Source organism: Podarcis pityusensis (assembly GCF_964106645.2).
Source record: "Podarcis pityusensis genome assembly, chromosome: 8".
In the NCBI taxonomy this organism is placed as follows: Eukaryota; Metazoa; Chordata; class Lepidosauria; order Squamata; family Lacertidae; genus Podarcis; species Podarcis pityusensis.
This window is the reverse complement of record NC_138033.1, coordinates 69,004,734-69,010,983: the sequence shown is the minus strand read 5'-3', so window position 1 is coordinate 69,010,983 and position 6,250 is coordinate 69,004,734. Positions and strand designations below refer to the sequence as shown.

General features: G+C 45.9%; 1 long non-coding RNA gene across 1 annotated transcript; it reads right to left on the bottom strand.

Moving 5' to 3' along the window:
• Nucleotides 1-2,650: 2,650 nt before the first annotated feature.
• Nucleotides 2,651-4,640, bottom strand: LOC308483108. The gene is made up of 2 exons (XR_013989588.1): nt 3,963-4,640; nt 2,651-3,929 (listed from the first exon to the last, which is right to left on the bottom strand). It is a non-coding gene; the product is annotated as an uncharacterized lncRNA (long non-coding RNA).
• Between the last annotated feature and the right edge of the window lie 1,610 nt (nt 4,641-6,250).

The following is a 6,250-nucleotide window of genomic DNA, read 5'->3' as shown; positions in this document are numbered from 1 at the left end:
TTATCTTAGTTTATTGTTGCTTAGATCCTTTGCTTAAGGATTAATATTAACATAAATTAAATGGTGGTGTGAGTCTGTGTAAATAATATTCTATTTATTTGTGTGTGTGTGTGTGTGTGTGTGTGTGTGTGTAATTATACCTTACTTTCTTCCTCCACAAGCGAGTTGCTCAAAGTGGCTTACAAACAGAAAATCAAATATTTAAAACCAAAAAGTGACCCAACTATTAAAACAGAAATGATACAACTAAAAACAAAGAGCTGTTCAACAGTGGAACAGACTCTCGCAAGAGGCGGTGGCGTCTCCTCCCTTTGTGGTCTTTAAGAAGAGGTTGGATAGCCATCTATCTTGTAGGATTTAGTGGAGATTCCTGCATTGCAGGGGGTTGGACTAGATGAGCTTTGGGGGTCCCTTCCAACTCTGCAATTATATGATTTTATGAGAACAGCAGCCAAAACAAATGAAACATCAAATGAAAGAATGGCATTCCCAATTAAGTTTAAGAAGGCATGTTTTCAACTAACTGTAGAGCACAAATAAGGAATAAGGGAACTCAAGTTCCTGAGGCAGGGGGTTCCACATAGGAAGATGCCTTGGACTGAGTCAGACCGTTGGTCCATCTAGCTCAGTGTGGCCTGTATTGATTTGTGGTATGGGTCTCTCCTAGCCTTACCTGGAGATGCTGGGGATTGAACCTGGGACCTTCAGCATGCAAAGCAGGTGCTCTGCCACTGAGCCATGGACCTTCCCCATACGAGGCACCACTGCATGGGATGGCCTCTCATGTCTTGCCATGCCAATGGCACATGCAAGAAGGACACAAGTGCCATTCCGAAAAGCTGGGCAGATTCACATAAGAGAGGAAGACGGTCCTTCAAGGAATTTGGTCCCAAGCCGTTTAGGACACTACAGTCATACCTCTTTTTACATTTGCTTCATCATACGTTTTTTTCAGTTGCATCCCTTGGCGACCCAGAAGTATTGAAAAGGGTTACTTCTGGGTTTCGCCACTCGCGCATGTGCAGATGCACAAAATGACATCACGCGCATGTGCAAAAGCGGCCAATCGCGACCTGCACACGCGCAGACATGGGTTGCGTTCCTTTCAGGTTGCGAATGGGGCTCCATAACGGATCCCGTTCGCAACCAGAGGTACCACTGTATAGGGCACAGGTGTCAAACACAAGGCCCGCGGGCCGAATCCGGCCCGCCAGACCTTGTCATGTGGCCCGTGTAGCCGCCGCCGGCTGCCAGCCTTCACCTTTTATTCTCGCTTTTTTTTTTTTTGACACAAGAAAGTTTACATGGTGCGGCTCCCTACTCGCCTCCCCCCGTCGCTCTTAAGGACGTGGCTGCTGCTTCAAATGTCCCCGCGTCTCTCAACTTGCACCTTCGTCGTCGGGGGCCGAAGCGAGGCGGGCAGCTGGCTTCTCTCTCCCGCTCACTGCTCAAAAAGAGCAAGCGGAAGGAGGTCAGGTCTCTCTGCGCCGCGGAGGGGGAGTCTTTCTCCTCGGAGAAACTTTTTTATTCCAGCCTTGGATCTTCTCCGGGGATGCTGGATCCTCCACGCCTGCCCCCCAAACTCCCCTTTTCTTCCAATCCTCAGCCACCTTGGAATCCCTCTTGGTGGGAGAGAAGCATTTTTGGCTTCTGCGGAAGGTTTCCCTTGCTGCCGCCGCCACCAGCAGCAGCAGCGGCAGCCCCGTCTGTCTGAAACGGCCGCTGTTTTGTTATGTCTGCTCAGCTCCGGCCAAGCGGCTCCTTCTCTGTGAGCGGATCCATGTGCATCCACGTTACATCGGGGGTTCCCACGGCCGCGCTTCCCGTGTCTCCCCCTCCGCCCTCCACCGAGGCGCGTCCCCTTGCAACATCTGAAATTATTTTCTCAGAAACACCAACTTTGGGGCTCTTCTTTTCTTCTCTCCCTCTCTGCCCCCCCTCCGCTGCTCTCACGCTCTCCCCCCTTGCCGATCCCAGGATCTGATTAGATTTCCAATCACAACCCAGTGCGCAATCGGATTTCTGATTTCAGCCAGGAGCAAGCCAGCAATCCGGAACATCCGCGTCTTCTCCTCCCCAAACTCCCCGCGTTATTATATTCATTCGCCTTGCCTCCAACTCCTCTGCATTCCCCCCTCCCAGAATCGCACATCAAATGCAAAGAGATGCTGATGGTGGCAGCGGCGGCGAGCTTGGTGGCGGGAGGAGGAGAAAGCAGGAAGAGAGAGAAAATAAAATTCCCACCAGATGTTAAGAATCCATCATCATCATTTATTTATTTTTAAAGGAAAGTCCGCTCCCAGGGTGGGTGGCTTTGAAAGCCCCCCTCTCCTCGCACGTCCTGCTATTGCTTCCCGATCCTTCCCGGCGTGCAAACTCGCCCTGCGGGAGCGTCCTCTTCTCCTCCGCGCTGGATTTCACCAGCCCGGGGCTTCCCTTCCTCTTCATTTCACCTCCCTCTCCATCTTTGCACAGCCAGCCTTTCCAGGACCAACGATGCCCGTGATCAAGTTGTTCTTTGGGAATATGGGGTGGCTGGTGGGGGGGGTGAGTGGGAGAGAGAGAGAGAGGCGCGCGCACACTCCAAACACCCTTAAAATAAATGTAAAGTGGACCGTCTACATTATTACAAAAAACAGTAATAATTGAATGCAGTGACAATAATTTATGATAATAAAGAGTGGACACATAGTCCTACAGATACAACCGGCCCTTTGAGGGTGACCAAACTGCTGATGCGGCCCCCGATGAATTTGAGTTTGACACCCCTGGTATAGGGAAATAGCAGCCTTGTGCCTTGGGCTTTCCTTGGGAAATTCTAAGAAAGCAGAAAAAATCAGTGCAGTTCTGCAAGGCTGAGTGCACCTTCTTGATCCAAATGGTGCCCAGTTGTATCCAGATGCAGAGGAAAACCTACTGTTGGAACTCAGGAACTTTTGTGCAAAATTTGGTGACCATATCTTAAGGCGTGTCCAAATGCAGAGCAAACCAACATTTTCTAAACTATAGAATAGATACGCATCACCTTGAATTGCCCTCAGTTACAGATCAGAAACGGCGTTTCCGTGCGCGGCGCTGGTGCTGGCTCACCAGTTGCAGCTTCGTCACGCTGGCCACGTGACCCGGAAGTGTCTTCGGATGGCGCCGGCTCCTGGCCTCTTGAGCGAGATGAGCGCGCAACCCTAGAGTCGGTCACGACTGGCCCGTACGGGCAGGGGTACCTTTACCTTTACAGATCAGAAGCCAATGCATTAAGGGGGTCACAAGATCTTGGCACTTTTCCCCATGGTGCTGTCATCATATGATCACTATTTTGCAGAAAGAGTTCAGGTGCTAACCTGAAATTTAGGCTCGCTCAGTTAAAGTGGATTCAAGCATTCAGTTGCCCGGGTGCAACAAATCCACTTTGAAAAAAATACAGAGAGAGACTTTTGTGATTAGGAAACCACAATGAAATGCATTGAAATGTGTGGGATGAACAACTGATTCATGGGAAGATGTATAAGCACTGCACAAACTCAGGACGGGATGCCTATTGCTTACCTATTGCTAACAAGGAACTGATTTTCAGAGGCCTACTGTATCTGATCTTGAAGGTATGGGGTGTAGCCCATAGATGTATGGGTGACCACTTTGAGGACAGAATCTAGATGGCCTTTGGTCTGATCCAGCCAGGCACTTCTTATGTTCAAAGAAGTCTCCTGCCTTTGGGATGGGCCTAAGGCAAAGCACTTCAGGGTGGACTATTCCCTTTCCTGGAAGCACAGTAGCTGCAAAGATCCTGACAACAGATCAAAGTGCCTTCTAAAGGGTCCTTCCCATCTATCCATCCATAATGCTTCAATTGCCACTTGTTAATGATCAACCATGATGAGTTGAAATGATGTCAAGACTTTTTGAAATGCGAATTATTGCTGATACATATGAGCCTGGGGGTATAAGTTCTATGACATAAATTGTACAGCGTTTGGTTCCTTCCATTAGCACCTCCCTCACTGGGTGCCAGGAAAGCTCCTTAAGAATGGCAGCACCTCTTCTCCAAGGGGACAGCTAAAAAATAATAATAATCATGTCAGCAAGATTTTGTAAGGGAAAGCATACTCTTTTGAAGTCTAAGAATGTTTTCGAAATGTGACGATCGCTGCAAACACGCCATGCATATAAAACACTTTTCTCCCTGCACAAAGATTCCTGGGGAAATGTATAGTAGACCTACAACTTGCGCACATTTAACTTGTGCATATTCAGTTTTATGCACTTGGCAATAATATAATAATATAATATAATATAATATAATATAATATAATATAATATAATAGGGTTGGAAACAGGGTGAGCACCCGGGGAAAATAACTTTAGCAATCCCCCCTGTCATTGCACCCAATGCAATTTGACTATACACGATTATGGCTTTACAAGCTATTCTCGGAATGTAATCACAGTGTAAGTTGTGGGTCTACTGTAGTTAAGGGTGCTGGAAATTGTAGATCCGTGAGGATAAACTATAGTTCCTAGGATTGCGGGGGGCATATGTGTTTTAAATATGGTTTAAATGTATGTAGCATGCACAATCTGCATCTTTACTTATTGCAACTACTGTTATTGTGTCTTTTTTGCCTGTTTTTTTGCTTTTACACCATTTCGTCTTATTTTGTAAATAATATTTTGTAATTTGAAGTAAACTAGTCTTTTTTTAAAAAATGAAAAAACAACTACAACAACTTGATTCATATTTTCTGTGTGGCTACAATTCTCCCAGGAAAGACCACTTCACGTTCGTTCTTTTAATGGTAATCTTGAACATTCTGATTGCCCAGATTCCTATTTAGCTACCAGGATGAGAACACTTGGGCTGTATCCAGTGTTAGACCTACTCAGAGTAGAGCCATTGGCAGTACTGAAGAGACTGAGTTGGAGACAGGGATGGGGGAGAAATTCAACTCATTTGAACGTGAAGCCAATTCTATCAAATTTGCACATTCCAAAACATAATGAGAACCTCTGAAATTTGCACGTATCTGAATTTTGCAAAGCAGTTCTCCAGCCAAGCAATGATTACAAGAATGTGTGCATCAGAGGAAAGTGTGCGGGAGGAAAAAACCTATTAGTGAAAATAACATACTGAAATGCATTACATTAGGAGCAATTGCTGGCAAAAATATCCACCTTAGTCAAAACTATGTACAAAAATGCATTTATTAAGAGAATCATATAATTGTAGAGTCAGAGGAGTCCTCAAAGGTGATCTAGTCCAGGCAGAGTCTGACCCAGGCAGAATAGAGTAGAAGAAAATTGCACTGAAATGCTGATTGGTTTTTAAATCCTCCCAAAAACTCATCAACCACAAATTGCTGCAGAAATGTGGAGAACTGAATTTAAGATTGGAAAAGTGGGAGAACCCTGGCTAAGTAACTGAGTAACTGACCTCCTCCCTCCCAGGGGCTGTCATACATAGGTACCTGCTAAAGTCGAAGCTGTTGCCAGGCAACCGAGGTTCCTACTGAGCACCTGGCAGATCAATGTTCTTTATTGCTCCCCATAAACTAAAATAGACCAGAAAAAGCACCTTTTAAATAACGCCCCTCAAGCATATTACAGCACTATTCCCCTTGACCTAACACACACACAACGTTCCTGCCAAGACACCATGGGAATTGACAGTGTCCCGTTATTGGTGCTGCTGGTGAGTGCTAGCTGGTTAGCATTGACACATAACAGGGTCTTCCTGGTAGTGGCTCCCCATTTGTGGAATACCCTCCCTGCTGAGGTGCATCTGTCACCCACATTATTAACTTTCAGGAGGAACCAAGTTACGAACCAGGCCTGTCACACACAATCCCAGATAAAAGAGCAGCAGCCCAGTAGCTCCATCTTCAGAACATACAAGCTGGGCTGGCAGAGAACCCTGTCTGAAACTCTGCTGTCAGGCTCAACAACTGTCTGACTCAACATACAGCACTAAACTGTGACCCTAATAACATTCCCCTTTACCCAGCCATTTGATGTTGAAAGATACTGGCCTGTATCTAGAGGATTGCACATCCACCCCATGTCATTAAAGCATTAAAGACTTGCCTTCCAATAATAATAAATTATTATTATTATTATTATTATTATTATTATTATTAGAAGGTGAGTCTTTCATGCTTTAATGTCATACCCCGCCCATTTGGCTGGATTTCCCCAGCCACTCTGGGTGGCTTCCAACAGAATATTAAAATACAGTAGTCTATTAAACATTAAAAGCTTC